Source organism: Corythoichthys intestinalis, chromosome 18 (genome assembly GCF_030265065.1).
Source record: "Corythoichthys intestinalis isolate RoL2023-P3 chromosome 18, ASM3026506v1, whole genome shotgun sequence".
In the NCBI taxonomy this organism is placed as follows: domain Eukaryota; kingdom Metazoa; phylum Chordata; class Actinopteri; order Syngnathiformes; family Syngnathidae; genus Corythoichthys; species Corythoichthys intestinalis.
In genome coordinates, this window is record NC_080412.1 from 18,823,162 (window position 1) to 18,841,486 (window position 18,325).

General features: G+C 40.3%; 1 protein-coding gene and 1 long non-coding RNA gene across 5 annotated transcripts in view; one reads left to right on the plus strand and one right to left on the minus strand.

Moving 5' to 3' along the window:
* Positions 1 to 2,200, plus strand: part of LOC130906343 (uncharacterized) — a 32,022-nt gene extending 29,822 nt beyond the window's left edge. Inside the window, exon 3 of the long non-coding RNA XR_009061309.1 lies at positions 1,859 to 2,200. This is a non-coding gene — a long non-coding RNA (uncharacterized LOC130906343). The remainder of the gene's footprint in view (positions 1 to 1,858) is intronic.
* flrt1a (fibronectin leucine rich transmembrane protein 1a) overlaps positions 1 to 18,325 on the minus strand; it is a 144,162-nt gene that overhangs the window by 102,663 nt on the left and 23,174 nt on the right. For 3 of the 4 annotated variants that reach the window (XM_057820584.1, XM_057820578.1, XM_057820580.1), the window contains exon 1: positions 2,986 to 3,430. The exons of the other annotated variant lie outside the window; for it this stretch is intronic. The gene's annotated coding sequence lies outside the window, so the exon portion shown is untranslated. Of the gene's footprint in view, positions 1 to 2,985; positions 3,431 to 18,325 lie in introns of those variants that run through there. 4 annotated transcript variants of the gene reach the window in all.

Here is an 18,325-nt window from a genome sequence, read left to right on the forward strand (position 1 = left end):
TGGCGACACCAGGGGGTGGCCATGGGTGGCCACGGCCACCCCTATAAATTGGTTGGCCACCTCACTGGCCACCCCGCTTGCCAGTATATCATTAGATTGTTGTAGCATCAGTTATGCATTTCATCCCAAATGAATGCATTTATTTTGTTTTGTTAAATGTAGGGCTGTCAAATTTATCGCGTTAACGGGCGGTAATTAATTTTTTAAAAATTAATCACGCATTTGCGGTACGACTCACTCGCGCATTGCCGCAGACAGCCTACAATGGCGCCATTTTACTTATATACAGAGATAAGAGGCAGTGTCAAGTGAGTGGAGTAGACAAGCATTCATTGGGGCCGTACTTTTAATTGGCAAAAGCTTTGTCATCTCTCCCACAACAACTAAGAATATTGTGGGAAGCGACGTGGGGAAGAATGACAGGAGTTGATCTTTTTCTAAACACCCTGTAGTGTACCCAACGCAGAGAAGATATAGCATTTGCAGCCACCACACACAGTCATGGTTGCACCACTTCCCATCATGCATTTGGGTAGAACAGTTAAGTCGCTACAGTATCATTTACTGAAAGCTCAACAAATTCACTAGATGGCAATATTTAGTCACAATATACAAACTCACATTTATCCTTTAAGAATTACAAGTCTTTCTAGGCATGGATCACTTTCACAGAAATAATGTTAATAATGTTGATGCCATTTTGTGGATTTATTGTTATAATAAACAAATACAGTACTTATGTACAGGATGTTGAGTGTATATATCAGTCTTGTCTTATCTTTCCATTCCAACAATAATTTACAGAAAAATATGGCATATTTTAGTGATGGTTTGAATTGCGATTAATTACAATTAATTAATTTTTAAGCTGTGATTAACTCAATTATTGACAGCCCTAGTTAAATGTACACCTTATGCCTAATATATACATAACACAATAAAACAAATTGTTGTGGAACTCAAAATGTTGACTGGACAGTTATGGACTATGCACATTAAATCGTTAGTAACATCAAATATTACACAATACACCAAAGTATATCAGTAGCCGTGTCCTTAAGTCTTTCTGATAGTTTTCCCCTGACCTTTTTACTGCAATAATATAATGAATATAATGGCGCTTAGTTTTGGCCACCCCAAGATTTTAAGTGGTCCCATCTGGCCACCCCTATGAAAAATTTCTGGAGGCGGCACTGCTGAAGCGGATTGAGGGATGGCCCCGTACTTGAAGGCATGGCGCACTGAAGGTCGAATCTGACCCGTCTGTATCATTATGAAGTCTATGTAGTGGTATGAACAGAAACATCAAATCAAATTTAAATAGCCCTTTACAAAAATCCAAAAGGTCCTCGAAGTGCTTTACAATTTGTAATCCAGCAGCTCTGCAGGGGACAGCCTGACCCTCCTCACACAAAAGTCATACTACGCCTATGACCGAGGGGGAAACAAACTAAAGTTCTATGAAAACAAAATCATATCAAGTTTATAAACGCATGGAATGGCACTGCAACTACAGGTGCGAAAGAAGCCTGTGTCACAATGGAGTCACAATTCCCAGTCTCCGTTGTATTTTATCAAACACGTACTGCATCCAGACAAACAAGCACAAACATTATTTGTCATTTTGTAAACACTTCAACCTTGGCTGAGGTTTCTGCTCTACTGAGTGTTGTTTAAGTAATGAGAAGCAAAGACTGACTAATGACCGCGCACCTTTGTGTCTGAGCTCCTCACACAATTGCAAATTTCATTTGCTTGCATATCTATTGATGTATGAATAAGGCATGCAAATCTATTCAGCAGCACTCCACAGCATGGCAGCAGGAGTGCAACTGAGGATTTTATGTTTTTTTTAAAGATCCCAGTAATCAAGGCTGCTCGCCGTGACTGCCAGACATCGGCCTCAGCTCCTGAACATCCAAGGGTTGCCCATCCAGGAATATCTCATCCAACTTTCACAAGATGGTCTCCTTTGGAGACACCATCTGTTTGTCTAACACTATGTATGTACATGCAGCCTAAGTGAAGTCGTTGCAGCAAGCCTTCTCCAACTTACTGCAGTCCTGTATTCACAAATATTGCTCATGTAATTTATATATTGGAAGTGCTGTAATGAATCAATAAAGTACAAATGAGGAATTTTCAGTGGTCATTATAAGACTGATCCATAGTTCTGTTTATCTTATTTAATATATTTGTATATTAGCCCTACAAATCAATCTGTGTAACTGTTTTTTCCCACCGTATGCATTGATTAAAACAAAGACAATGCAATGCACTGAGGTTGTCATTTTCTATTGCTTGCCTTTTTTGCTAGTTCAGCAAGCCCCTCCCTGTTGATATGATTGACAGTCTTTGTTGATTTCATTTGTCGGTCTCATAAAATCGGACAGTTTTATCATCTTAATGATATGTTAATGGTGAGAGGGAGCGGGGCGCTGCTGCAGCGATGATTTATGCAGTATTTCTGTTCACGTCCATCACAGCAATCAAAGGTACCTGGTGTTGGGGGCATGGCTTTTAAAGTGAAGTGTTAACCAGATGTGACTAACTACACTGGAATTTTTAGCTAAACCAGTGGCAGGTTATCAATGCCCCCCCCCCCCCCCCCCTATTCTCAACATCCAACTTTCCTTCACCCAACAAGCAGCACTCACATGCAAACTTATACCTTGACTGTTAAGTGTTATCCATCTTTCCAGCTTTTTAAATGAATGTATATCAAGAACAGGCCTTTGTATCAGATTGCACTGTCAAAGCCGCCAGCTAAACCTGCATCCTCAATCAAGTGGTGTGGCTGGCACAAGCAAAAAAAAAAAAAACAGTCGATTGTATTGTTTCATGCAGAGGCTATTTTTCAGAAGACTAAAAGGTGCCTAACAGTGTGTTGCCTGCTTGTCATGCATAAAGCAGACACACATTTTGTCAGAGTGGATGACAAACACAATACTGGCAGCGCACACACGTCAATCAAGTATCACCTACCGGAGGGATGAAGGCTAGGATGCTGTCTCTGTCTCGAGTGCAATGATGCTCACTGCACGGGTCCCTCGCTGTGATCCCAAACCAGGTGTGACCACACGCTCGCCTAGTTGTATTCCCATATGTTGCCGCCGGCTCGATTAGGAATGCTCCGGTGGATCGGTGACTGGCTGATCCACGTGATCGTGAGCTGCCAATGTCTCATGTGTGGCAGCGATGCTTTGTCCACCCCTGAACCTCCGCGATGCGGCACTGGACTGCCTACATAGTCATGAAAAGGCGCGCTGGCCAACTTATTGTGAACCGAGCGAGAAAGCTCATGTGTTCCCTTCGTGGGATTGCGAGAAAATATGCCGGAGATCTATTGTCACAGAGAAGAGGTGGGGGGAAAAGCTCAAGAGACGCCGAAACGTGCTTTTCCCTCTCAGAGAGAAAAGGCAGACTGGAGCGTAAAGGATGGAAAAGGATTAACGCTGAAAGAGGCACAGAGCGCTCTCTCTCTTTCTCCATTTCCCTCCCTCTCTCTTTCCCCTCCCTTTTTCCTCCTCTATGTATAATCAATGTCTATTTTGTGAATGAATCTAAATCACTTTACCCCAGTATTTGCTTTAACTCTCAAAAGAGAGCTGCATTGTATTCTGCTTTTGTTTCATCATTGCACATTTTTCCAAAATTGGCTGCACATCTGCCACAGTCTCCAGAGTGATGTGGACCACTGCTCACTGAAGGAGGAACCAGGCAGAGTGAGGGGGTGTGCAGTAAATCCCCATTGGATGGAGCTCAGACTAACTGCTTAGATTTGACGCCTTGTATGATAAGAACAAGGCACGTCATCTTCAGAGCTTAATATGAATCATGATCGGTTGGTGTAATTATATGTTGGCGTGTCTTTTTTCCTCGCGTACCCTCTGTCTTGTTTGTTCTGTTTCTTATTTTAAGCAAGCAGGCAAAATATAAAGCACAAATGGAGATACAAGTGTTAGCAAAAATCAGAATGCAGAGCATAAGAATATGCCATCAATGATTCAGCAGGTCTAAAAAATGAAACTGGAGCTACTCTTGAGCTTGTGGCGCATCTGTCAAGTTTGCACCGCTGTGTACGAGAAAAAGCATCGCAACGGGACATTCAAGTGTGACAGCGTAACAGCCACAATAACATCAGCCGTGTGAGCAGTTGAAGTGACTTCTCACAGTGAGTCAGAGGGAGATGGAGCTTGACACAAAACTGCGACCCAAACGAAGTTAGATGGCGCAATGACTCATCATCGCTGATAGACCAAAAGAGCTACTTGTGACTAGTTGTCATGACATCTTAAAAATGTTAGGATGTTTTGCTAGTGTTCAGGCAAGCCGCCAGCGATTTAAGGCTCTGAAAACTTCATGCCACTTCGTAGCACAAATTAAATTACTATTTCAGGGCCTGTCACTATTCATGGGCCCTTAGACTCATGTTTAATTTTCTACCCCTTCCTCCAACCTTGATTGTGTTTATCTTGATGAGTCATTTTTGAGCCTGTAGGTATTAGTGATTTTTTGCATAGTGTCGTTTCATGTAGAATATGACCTGAATGTACTCCGAGAAATTACTGTAATTTTCACACTATAAGGTTCACCTGACCAAAGTTGCCACAAAAACGGCATTTGTTCATAGATAAGCCGCACTGGAATATAAGCCGAAGCTGTCCTCACTGTATTATGGGATATTTACACCAAAATATATCAACCAGTAGCACTTTATTTGACAACGGCATCATAAGACCAAATTAACCACCATGATTCATTGCTTCAAGAAGGTTCATTTGGCCATCACTGCTCGCTTGAGGGAAAGCGAGCAGTAAACAGTAAACCTCTGCTGCCACCTGCTGTCAACACTGTTGTCGTCCGACATGCCTCCCAGCATGCATTATTGCGCTACAGATGTAAATTCATGTTCTGCACTAATTATTCCTCCAGTTACTGTGACAGTTGTTTCATTAGTTGCTAGTTAAGGTATTTGGTAACACCTTATTTGACGGTGGCGTCATAAAACTGTCACAAGACCATCATAATTATGACATGACATTGCCATGAGAATTAATGAATGCTTATGACAGATATAATTTTGTGTCATCCGGCAAATTATCTCCATTTTGAATGGATGTAAAAGAGCTGAGCTGGACATAAATGGAGTTAGTGACATAATTTGCCGAATGACACTTAATGATATTTGTCATAAGCATTCATTAATGCCCATGCATAGACTTTATTACATATTGACGTGACACTTCGTCATTCTTTGCGTAACACCTTATCAGAGGGGGCCGAGCTTCATTTAGTAATAGCCGAAGACGGCACTCGCTCACGTCGGATTTAAGCTTGGATTTTTGAAGAACTACGAAAGCTGTATCGCATACAAACAGGAAGGATTGTCTCAGGAGTGATTTGTTCGAGGATTCAAGGTAAATATTATTTTTCGTACCATGCATGCATGATTAAAGCATTTATTTGCAGGAATTTTTCTTCTTTGTTTACACATGGAGGCGGCTAATTTTCACAACTGACTAGCCTCATAGTTGGCAATATTTATGCGAAATAAATGCTACCTGCATTAAAGCATTTATTCACAAGACTTTTTGCCATAAAACCTCTGTTTACGTCAAGCGGCCGCTAGCCTCATTCTCTAACAGTATATAGTGCTTAATGATTATAAAGGGCTATTCTATTCTATAATAAATTGTGATTGTATATAGAATTTATTAATAATTTGTTTATATATTATTTAAAATTGATTCTGCATGTTCTCCTAAAGTATTACGTTTTTGAAGTTGGTATTTTGGTCAAAAGCTTATATGATATGTTAAATATTGCTATTGATCCTGAAAATATAGGTGATTATCTCTGCATTTGGTGATTCTTGTGCATCTAGTGTAAAATCTGAGACTAAGGTAGGTGCCTGTTTTGGTTTAGGTTAGCAGCAGCTTTGGTTTTGAAAATATTACGAATCGGCCCCGTTACCCGTGTCATGTCAATTGTTTATGGAGTCTACGCCCCATGATAATGTCATGTCATAATTAGGAGGGTTTTATGGCAGTCTTATGGCGCCGCTGTCAAATAAAGTGTTACCTATTAACCCAAATAAAGCAACAAATAAACGGGACTGGACTATAAGCCGCAGGATTCCAAATGAGGGGAAAAAAGTAGCATCTAATAGTTTTTACAATTTGAAAATTACAGTATACTTTATATCAGTATTAAGACATTAGATGAGGATAGTCAGGGGCACAAATCTTAAACTACAATATATTATTTAGCTTATATAGCTAGAATAGTTTCTTTGTTTGCAATTCTCTTCTGATGGCGATTTACGAAACCAGCTTTCCAATCTTAAAAACGTACACACGACAGTATACATATGCAAAAGTATACATATGCAAAAAATATATATATATGTTGCTCTCATATCAATTTTCTCACAATTGGATTTATTGTAATTCAGTGGTTCTTAACCTTACTAATGGTACCGAACCCCACAAGTTTGGAATTAGATAATGAAGCACTTTTTTTTATATTCCAAACCGATATGACTAAGCTAGCAAGCTAATAATTTTGCAAATTCCCGTTCAAAATTCTTCTCATAATGACAGCATGTTTTATAAACAGGTCAAAATTTGAGACCAAGCTGCCTATTGGTCTGTTGTATTCCCTCATACCAAGTGTGAGTCAACCTTCATCTGAGCAAACCAGTTCCTCCTCCCATCAGACTGAGGACTTGCGGTAAAAAAAAAAAAACGGGTTAAGCCTGTATATTGGGAGCAAACAAGTCCAGAACCTGGTCTAAAAGCCACTTTGCCTAGATTTAATCAGTGTACGTAAATATGGGGCTCTGTGTTTCTTTACCTTCACCAAACGCCTTAGACTTACTCACCAAACCCGGGTTAAGAACCACTGTTGTAATTTGGAAATCTGTTTGAACATAAAACAGGGTTCCTGCGGGGTCTTTAAAAGCATTGAATTTATGAATTTGGAAATAATACCTTAAAAAGTCTTTAAAAAGTATTGAATTTTCATATCCATAATGATGTATGTAACTTCTGCGTGTCTCACTTCTCCTCAAAAGTGTAATTTGTCAATTTGATTGATTAATATAGCCAAAATGAATAAACAGGGTGGAGGAACCAATCATTGACAACGCAACGCAGCCCCAGGTCGAAACCGGGATTCCCGCGTGAATCCCGTGTCACGACGGGAGTCCCGCCAAAATTTAATGCTCTACAATACACAGATGCAGATTTTTTTTTTTACATCTAGCCATATATTTCATATTAGTAAGATGGGGAAATGTAAATTCAAAGAAGAAGTGTGGTTGAGAAAACAATCCATTCGCCTTTGGCTCAAAACGGTGAATAGCAGTGTGTTCCAGGTTTTTTTGCATCATATGCAGAAAAAAAAAAAGAAAAAAAAAAGATTCAGCTTGATACAATGGGCATGAATGCGCCAAAGTCCCACCCTAAATAGTCCAAGCACATAACCTCCATGAGAGGAAAGAAACAAACTCCCTCCATTGCCAGCATTTTTGAATCTACAAAGCAACACTTTTCAGCTTTAGTCGATTTTAGCGACGCCAGTTGACAAAAGCGGTAGTGTTGTGTAGTGACCAGCGCACACCCGCACAGTGTTGTAAAATAATGATTTCCTGGTCACCTGCAGATGGTTTAAATGACATTTCTGTTTTCAGCGGCTGTGTGAAGGATGAATAGGAATAAGGTAATAAATCCAGTTATGGCTAAATAATAGCTTATGACGGTTAGCAACCCTGTGGCTTAGTATGGCTAACCCCTACATCCCAGTGATGAGTTAGGCTGGGAGGAGGGGTGCGTCACGCCAGCGAGTGAAAGCCAGGCCAATGTTTATTCTTGAGTATCCTTTTGTCCCCGGTAACCTCCCTTTTTTTCCTCGTCGGACAAAACCTTTTGTCTTTTGTTGTTCTACCATCTTTGCAGAATTCACATGAAAGTATTCACATCGACTTCCGTCTTTATAATAAAATGAGGAAGTGATGTATGCTACAAAGCAGTCCGCACATTTGTATTTTTTATGTGTGGCAGGGTTCCTTCCACCCTCAAAGTTAATTAGTGCCAGTGAAAGCAATACAGACGCCCTCAAGATTTAAAAGAGATGTCATTCAACTAGATGGCAGTCGACATATCACAAATGTTATGACAATATTCTATAAAGGTTGAAAAGTTACCTAGTGTTGCTTTAATTACTCTTTTAAATTACATAAATTGCATAAATCACTGTCCATCCTCGTAGCTTCTGCTATGGAATTCCATGCAGATTCCTTTTGAAAGTTGTGGATCTGCTGTGTCGTAAATCACTTTGTGACTTTCCACCTACATAATAAATTGTTAATCGTCCATGTTGGCTGGTGTTTAAAACGTGAATAAGCACCTGGCCTGTTGACTCCGGGCCTGGCTCCTCCCATTTTGACAGATGCGTCTCCGGCCAAAAAAGAAAATAGCCCAAACCAACTGGCACTGCATCACGCCTTCCCAAAGGGGGTCATCTAACATTCTGCTTCATTTATTAGCAGTCGGTCACATGCAGCGATCTAACGCCGGATTTAGGTTGAAAAGGTACGAAAGCTGTACTGCATACAAGCAGGAAGGATTGTCTCAGGAGTGATTTGTGCGAGGATTCAAGGTAATTATTATATTTTTCTTACCATGCATGCATTTTGAAACGTGAAAAAAAAATCAATGGGAGAAATTAGCCGCTACAGCATTGGCATTATACTTCGCAATATTTACGTAAAATAAATGCTACCTGCACGTTTTTTTGCTTTTAACCAAGAATCGAGACTGTTTTACTCCCATATCTATAAAGTATTCAGGGATTTAAGCATTTATTCACAAGAATTTTCAACGGAAAAGCTCTTTGTTTACATATGGTGGCCACTAATTTCCTTATTGACTAGCCTCATTGTGTGCAATATTTACTTAAAATAAGTGCTACCTGCAAGTTTTTTCTTTGCTTTTAACCAAGAATCCAGACTTTTTAACGTTCATATCTACAAAGAATTCAGGGATTTAAGCATTGATTCACAAGAATTTTCAACGGAAAAGCTCTTTGTTTACATATGGTGGCCACTAATTTCCTTATTGACTAGCCTCATTGTGTGCAATATTTACTTAAAATAAGTGCTACCTGCAAGGTTTTTTTTTTTTTTGCTTTTAACCAAGAATCCAAACTGTTTTACGTTCATATCTACAAAGAATTCAGGGATTTAAGCATTTATTGACAAAAATTTTCAACAGAAAAAGCTCTTTTCTGTGTCTCCACCTGGTCAGCTTTGATGGAGATAGACCCCCTATGGATCGGCCCCGCCCCCGTGTCCGTCAATACATTATGAAGTCTATGCTATATGATAAGATGGACACGGGTTGGTTCCGCTTATCTTGGTGGAACCGCACCGCACACGCATCCGGTGTAATTTGGCCTTTAAGCACCAATTAACAACAAAATGCTTGACCTCAGATGGGTTGATTGTTTTGTCTTTTAAAGAACACTGAGGCATTGAAGGACCAGGAGGTCTGCCAGCACAACTTTTGTTGTGCTGGCAGATGTCCTGAACTTCTTTCTTTGATCCTTTTGCAATCGATTGGGTGTCAGTCTATGAGCCACTGTGGTGGTAAATATAATTTAGCACCTACTAACTGTAGTTAGACCTCTAAGTGGGAACTTGAGTTTTATTTTATATGCATTACGCTTTGTATTTGAAACGTTGAACCAGACCAGAAACGTGTAGTGTGCCGTACGGTGAATAAGAGGAACAAAGGGGTGACTGGGATGCTCATGTTCAAAGTCACCTTTCCCCCCCTAATCTGGGGGAGAGCTCAGGATGCAGGACACGGAAAAAGGAGCGAGTGTTATATCTGACTGCCCATGTGACATTTAGCTCATTATTCTTTCTCCTACTGTCACCATTCTCCGTCTATGCTACTTTTCCCTCCTTATCTCCCCTCCCGCCATGGCGTCTCAGTGGGAGTAGGAGTGTAATTATGCAGTCAGACAGTGTTACAGTGTTTACAGACGCAAAAGTGCCTTAATTTATTCCAACTGTTAGCAGTAATTCCCCGCTTTAATTTATAGCTCGTCCTCCCGTTGGGAAAATGGGAGTAGCAGATAGTGGGAGCAAGGGGTGGAGCTTTGGAATGTTATTTACAGAAAAGAGTTCAATGCTCACTGATGGTTTGGTGCCGTTTTATCAAACTGATGGCCCGGGAGCCAGATGTGGCACGCCTCATCATTTCTTGTGGACCCCAAAAGTAAATCGTGTGCATCACTTTTTCACTAAAATGAAATATTATTAAAATGAAAATTTATTGATGAAATGACTAATAAATAATTTAAATAAAATAATATACAGTGCCTTGCAAAAGTATTCGGCCCCCTTGAATCTTGCAACCTTTCGCCACATTTCAGGCTTCAAACATAAAGATATGACATTTAATTTTTTTCTCAAGAATCAACAACAAGTTGGACACAAGCGTGAAGTGGAACAACATTTATTGGATAATTTAAACTTTTTTAACAAATAAAAAACTGAAAAGTATAAAGGAAAGAAAATATTTATAATTTCTGTTATTTAATGTAAATAAATATATATATATATGTATATGGCAGAAGACACAGACAAGGCTGAAAAAGCAGTTTCTTCTCTTGCACCCCTCTTTAAAATAAACTGCTTTATTTTAAGCCAAAAGGACTGTTGTGTCGGATAGAACAATATGTCTATATGCTGCCATAGCAGTTTCATGGCGCATTAAGCCCCTGAACTATTTTTAATTTGTCCGTTTTACCCTGGAGACCCCAGTTTACAAACACCGTGCAACCGATTTTGTTTCAACCCAGCCATAAAAAGAGGGTAAGTAATTATAATTCATTCCAAATGTATATCATTTTCAGCTTAGAATCATTAATTGATGTCTAATATTTAGATTAAAATAAAAAAAGACTTCATAAAATTATTCATTCGCATGTTTTAAACTTTTAAACAAATTAACGTCACAATAAAAAAAATAGCGTCTGTAAATAAGTCACGGATATCTACTTCATAACTATCGCTTAATTGTATTTTTTTTTTGTAAATATCTTTCACCCTGGCACTTACAGACTCATTCATTTCTCCGGGGAGAGTTGGGACGGGGCCATACAGTCCCGGCCTGGCTCCCCCCTGTTTTTAATGCATCACACACCAAGGTTGTGGGATGGTTGGGACCTGGGGGGGCTCACGGTTACCTCCTCACGGCAGGCCCTGCCATCCCTGCACCTTTTTTTAACGCACCACACACATCATACTCCGCAGGAGAGCCTACCAAGCCCTGCCCTGGGCTTGGGAGGCCGCTGGGGGCCCCGTGGCATGCCGTGCCGGCTGGGGGTCTGCGGCTGTGGCTCGTGGGCTGGGTGGGCGGACAGGGTTGGGGACGGGCGTGGGGTTGGTGGTGCGTCCCCTCCTGCCATCCCTAAAGGCTGGTTGATGGGTGCGCGGGTGGCCCAGGGGACCACCCTGGATTCCGGGGGGGGGCTCCTTTGCTGGGCTGTGGGAGGAGGGATGGGCTGCGCTGCACCCCCCCCCCCGGATGGGGCTGGCTGGGTGGGGGCCGTGGCCCTGTGTTGGCGTCTCCGCTCGTCTGTGCGGCTGTTGCGTGCCCGGTGGGGCTCGCGTGCGGCTGGATGTGATTGGGCGTGCTTGGGTGGGGGGTCCCGGTGCCGTGATTGGCGATGGGACGGAGTAGGGTCGGTCGCCAACGGGCTTACACTCAAAGGGATTCACACGATTACTGGGTTCTAGATCACAGAGCTGATTTGTGTACACTCTACCCCTTTCAATCACTTAGCTTATACTCCCCCACCCCCTCTTTTTCCTTGGTCAGCAGGCCTCCCACATGGTGTCAACCGGAAATACATTTAGCTGACGATAGCAGCACCATATTATACTGTATATCATGTATATCATATATATCATCATATCTGTTCCCCCATAACCCCTTCCTATTCGCTGCTTTGTCATAATAAACGAGGAATGTTGAATGATCACAATGGGAATATGTCAGACTCTCAATGTGAAACATTAAAGCTGTTCAGATCATCCGGGCACTTAAGACTTCCATTCTCCGTGTCAAACAGCTGAACAGGAGAGGTTTAAAAAAAAATAATATAAATAAATAAATGGGGTTTTTTTTGTTACTGTCACATTTTCCCTGATATTTCAGATGATAAATAATTGATCAAAACAAAGAAAATTTGAAAAAAATGTTTAAAAGGGTAAATATTTGAAAAAGAAAATCTCGACCACTCCTTGTTGTCTGCGATTTCTGCATTGCGACCCTTGTTATATTACCGTGTTTCACCCATAAAATCCCCCAAAAGTCCGGTTGTGGACATTCACAGCTGTGTCTTGACACTCGATGAGACATGGACACAGAGTTTTTGGATCGAAACAAATATCCGCCATACAGTGGGGAGAACAAGTATTTGATACACTGCCGATGGGTTTTCCCTTATATGTTTGTAAAGAATAAAGAAATTGTTTTTCTGTTTTTAATTGAAAAACATTTAAAAATACATTAAAAAAAACATTTTTTGATGTGAAATAAAATGGAGGGGGGGGGGGGGGGTGTTATTTTGAAGTGCAAAAAATGATTTTGACAATTTTGAGGTCAATAAGGTCTCCAAACGGTTTAATTCATTTGTTAATCGATTTGCCAATTAATCATAGTTTACTTGCCATTGACGGTGCAAGACTTCAAATCCATTTTAAATGGGAGGGGCAAATGAACGAATTGGACATCTCGTACTGTCAATGTGGGCCAAATTATTTAATATTTGACTAGATGAGTTGGACACCCCTAGTTTAGTGGTATTCGCCTGACTTTTATGTGGACTGTGTGAGAGTAATGTTTTTCTCTGTACTTACTGTACAGTATATGAGCTGTAATGGACTGACCTGACTCACGTGTAGTCTGCCTTTGCCTGATGTCAAGGTGCCAACTCCCAGAGAACCCTGAACAGGTTATGCGGTATTTAAAAAAATGGATACAGTATATCTTCAATAGCTTTGTTGCCCTTGGTCTAATTGTTATGCGCAAGTCCTTTGCCAAAAACTGATGTCTTACTATCACATTTATGATGGAGGCATCAAACCATGCCAGTAGAAGTATGCCAAGAAGTGACAATTTGTCATTACTGTCAGCTAATCAACACGTTGAGACACCACTCAGGCAATAACTCACCTAATATAATGTCTGTGTCAAACTCATCTTTGTCATGGACCACATTGAGGTATAGTTTTCTTCGGAGGACCATTATGCTGGCCAACACATACAATGTAACTATTTAACTCATTTGGCTGCCATTGATGGCGAGAAAGGTTCATTTTGTCAGTCAAAATGGATTGTACGTTTCATGCCGTCAATGGCAGGTAAACTAGAGCTGTCACGATTACTGTAATAATCATTAGCATTCAACTTTCATAGTCCATAAACCATTTAAAGACATTGTTGTCCTCAAAACTGTTAAAATCCTTTTTTTTGGTGTGTCTATGTAAATAACAGAATTTCTTATTTGTTCCATTTTAATTCCATTTCATTGAAACCAAAAAAGGTGGGAAGCAGTAAAAGCGCTATTTAACAAAACAAAACAAAAAAAAAACAAAAACAAAACAAAAAAAAACATTATTAAAATGCTGCTGTAATACAATGACAGGGCGTATAAGCAGTGTTGTCTTGAACTCTAAAGCACCCCCAAAAAAGTGCACGTTGGTAAGAAAACTGGCATCAATGACCTTCATGGAGCCAATTCACTACTTATTATTGACATTTAAACCACTCTAAACCACAAAGAAGCCAGAAACAATATCTCAATGAGTAGGCTGAAACGCTTGAGTCAGGGATACCCAAAAAAAAAAAAAAAAGCAACACTGAGCTTCCAGATTTGGATGCAAGCCTTTACATACTATCAGAGTACAATATCGACATTTTGGGGAAAAAAATGGATGAATTGTAATACCAAAACAAAAACAACAAGATTGATTAATCCAGTGCAATGATTTCGAGACCGTATAAATGTGGGTTGTAAACAAGCAAAATAATCATCCCCACAATTGACACCAACTTGTATAAAACTAAAAATCAATACTCTACAATGCATTAAATATTGCAACACGTTTAAGTATACCATTGGTTGAGGATAGTCAAATCCACAAAAGCATTTTAATAAATGTGTAAAACCAGCGACTGTGAAAAGATCACAATTGTGTAAATAATGGCGCACAGTAGGATAGTAGACAGTGCTCATTAGCAACAGAGAAAGATGTCAAATGCATTGTACGGTGAATACATCACAGCATATCATGACATTGTGCCTATGAATGCAATTTTAATCATTACAGATCTATCTGAGCACTTTGTACGTGGGATGGTGTTAGAGTCAATAGCCGACACCACCACCCCCACCCGACAAATGGTTATAATTGCCTATGCTAATCCTTTACCAGGGTTACTTTTGTGCTCAAGGGCAGTATTGGATTGTTTAAGTGGATGGATGGATGGATGGATGGATGGATGGATGGATGGATGGATGGATGGATGGATGGATGGATGGATGGATGGATGGATGGATGGATGGATGGATGGATGGATGGATGGATGGATATTAGCTTTTTTTTTTTTTTTTTTTTAAATATATATATATATATAATAGTAATAAATGTTGAAATGTGTAATGTGCAATGTGAATTTTAAGAATAAAACAATGATTCCTTCTTATTATAATTCATTTACTGCAATATACAGCCATTTTTTATTCTGCCTACAGCTCTCGAGGGAGTAAATAATGAACCTCGATGTTGTATGGTAGTATAGTAACACTGTAGTATATGTGCCTTCTCCTCAGACACCGATCTTAACGACGTGCTGATTTTGCACGATCGTAATGGTCTTAGCGCAACAATAAACGTTAGCTTCAACAATCTTCTTTATTGACGGTTTGTTGGGGTTTTATGCACCATAAGTTCGTCTCGTTCATAGCGTAACTGCAGGATTCTGTTACTTAACTTTATTCCCCATTTGATCATATTTATGAACAAATATTTAACTCATTTGAATGCCATTGACGGAGCGAGACATCCAATCCAATTTGACTGTGGGGGGGCGAATGAATCTACTTTTATTCGCCCTTCCCCGTCAAAATAGATTGGCCGTCTCACGTCGTAAATGGCACTGAAACATAACCGGTGTGTATTTAATTAATTTAGTTTTATTAACGTTGTATTACATTTATTTACATTTATAAAAAGAATATAAAATGCAACAATGATTATTAATTTGAAACAAAAAACTTATATAACAATAATTGCTGATTGTTTTTTTAAGTGACTAAAAATAATAGTTCTATTAAAGTAACACTAGGTATCAAAATATTTTCATAAAATTTGTGATGATACTGTTTGTCGACTAACAACTAGTTGAGGGCATCTATGTCACTTTCAACGGCACTAATTAACTTTGAGAAGGGTGGCAGGAATCCTGGCACCCCAAAAAAACTACAAATGTGCTGGGTGTCCTTTCGTTATAAAGATGGAAGTCAATGCGAATTCTGTAAAGATGGCAGAGCAACAAAAGAGACAAAACGTTTTGTCCGAGGAGGAAAAAAAGGGAGGCTACCAGGGATAAAAGGATACTCAAGAATAAACATGCTAACTGCTTTACGGCATACGTGACTTCCCCCTTTCCCCATCCGTTATAAAGACGGAAGTTGATGTGAGCGCTTTCACGCGAATTCTGCAAAGATGGCAGAGCAACAAAAGAGGAAAAAGTCAGAGATGACAAAAAATATATATATGAAAACGGGAGGCTAAAAAGGTAAGGAAAGGTAAAAAAAAAAAAAAAAAAAAAAAAAAAAAGGTAAAAAGGAAACTCAAGAATAAACATTGGCCCAGCTTTCACTCGCTGGCGTGACCCCCCTCTCAACCAAACTCGTCAGCACTGACTAGTTCGGGTGGGAGGGGGGATCGGACAACTCTTGTAGGAATACAGAACAAAATCAAACGTTTCTATGTTCAACATCGTCATATGCTATTGTTTAGCCACAACTGGATTCATTACGTCATTACTATTCATCCTTCACAGCCGCTGGAAACAGAAATGTCGTTTCATCCATCTCCAGGCAACCAGTAGATCAGGATTTTACGACACTGTGTGCTAGTCCTCATGGGAAACGTAGTCTTCCTTATGGCAAATGTCCAAGCCACACGGAAACGGCGACAGCCGAACGGAAATGGTGCTCCGCTGCTTACCGCCTCCATGCACCAACCGGGAAGGCGGAAATTCCACACGTTCACTCCCTGTGTTGACCCTTTGTACTGACTCAATGTTCCAAAAGTTTGAAGAAGACTCACCGAAAGCAGGTTGACAATTTATTCGTCGACAATGGTCAAAAAACAAGGCGAAAACAGACGACGGAGGGACAATTCTGGATCCAAAACAAGGCTACATAGAAAATGTTTCCGAGCAGCAAATCTGTGTTATCTGAGTGTCCAGTGTTTTTTAAGTCCGTGGTGGAGTAGGCCAGGCCGAAGGTGTGTCCGGGCGTTGCTTTTGGGACCTTCCCTCTGTGGCCGGTTTTGGGAGGTTTAGGTTCGTGCGTGGATGGGACGTGGTTGCCACAGCGACTGACGCTGGTCTTGACGTCCCAAGCGCCCGCTGTCAGCTGTTTATCCGGGCTGGGCAAGGCGCTACTTGTTTTAGGACTGCGTGCCCTATTCTTTGTCCTTGCAGAACTGATTGCAAGAGTTTGTGCATCAATCTGGCTCGTGACGCACACGTTGGGCTTCTGTGATAAGATGGCATTGTGTATCTATTCTGCTTCTTTTCATTAAACTATAGTGTGCTATTTATTTTATATTAGGTGTGTGTTAAAATAGTACAGTCCTACAGTAAATATGAGAAATGATACTATTCCCTGATTAATTATATTACGTTTGTTAGAGTAATGCAAACACTTAGACGGTGCCTACGAGAAATGGTACCATTTTTCATTTCCCCCTCATGAGCCCCGATACGGTGATTCACTTTACTGTATTCAAGGGCATGGAATGAAGTCTGCCTAAACTATAGTTAGATGAATGGGTTAGACTAATGCAAACAATTATATGGTGTGTGCGAGAACAGTGCCTATTCCCTTCACAAAACACTTGCGCTTTTGTCCACCTGCGTCGCTTAAATTGCCCAAAACTGAAAAGTTACCTAGTGTTGCTTTAAAGCGGAGGTTCAGAATTTTTTACATTAGGCTTAATTTTTGCCTTATCGAGGGGTTTAAATAGGGTTTATTTCAACAAATGTGTGCAGTTTTTTAGTTATTTATTAGTTTCAGGGCTCCGGAGTGGCTAAGCAAGTACGAATCAATCGTCCTGTCTTAGCATGCCAATGAAAAATGATACTGACAGATCTAACATAGTCAAATAAGTCGAAAACACAGATCATTGTTCAAAAAACCTACGCGGCTAAAACAATGTCACACTAAACTGCCGTAATTTAGTTCATTCTGCGGGACTATCGTTATGGATGCGTAATGCGACCACATTCGAGAATAATGCTTAGGGCACTCGTGCTACATTCGAGGAAGGTTGGAAGTCAAACTTATCCTAATCGGATGGTACAAATTGCGCTCTCAAAGCATTCCAAGCAGATGTAAACAGCTAAATTGCTGATCGCGACAAGTTGTTTTTAATTTTGGCCATCAAAAGACCTTTTGACCTCCAGCAAACCCGTCGTCTCGAAAGCGATCAAATAGTGGAGGAAAAACGAGGGCTAAGGTATACAGCAAACACTGTAAACTGCATTTTTAAATTTTACTATTGACGGTCTGGTTTTTGATGGGCAGTGTCATTTTGTCAAGTCAGGTCAGATTGAAACAACTCGTGAAGTCGTGGTACTTTTTTTTTTTTCTGACTTCGTGACAAGGCCTCCCAGTTCGAGTGCTGTTCCAATGATTTTTTTTTTCCACGTCAGAGGTTGGAAAGCTCCAAAAACTTCCCACCTTTCTCTAATGCAGTATCAGTCTACTGAGTCTTGAGTGAAGAGCGGCTACATGGCAAAATGTGCATTTAGAGGCTGTGGAAACAGACAGAAGAAATGGGCAAATGAAAGTTTCCACACATTCCCCATGAAGAACGAGGAACAATACAAACTGTGGTGACTTGCTTCTGGCTACGACAAACACACCAATGGAAAAAATAGCACTCTGCTCTGCAGCCTGTTCCCTGCAGAGCTGCTGGATAACAAATGTTGCTGTCAGTTATTGA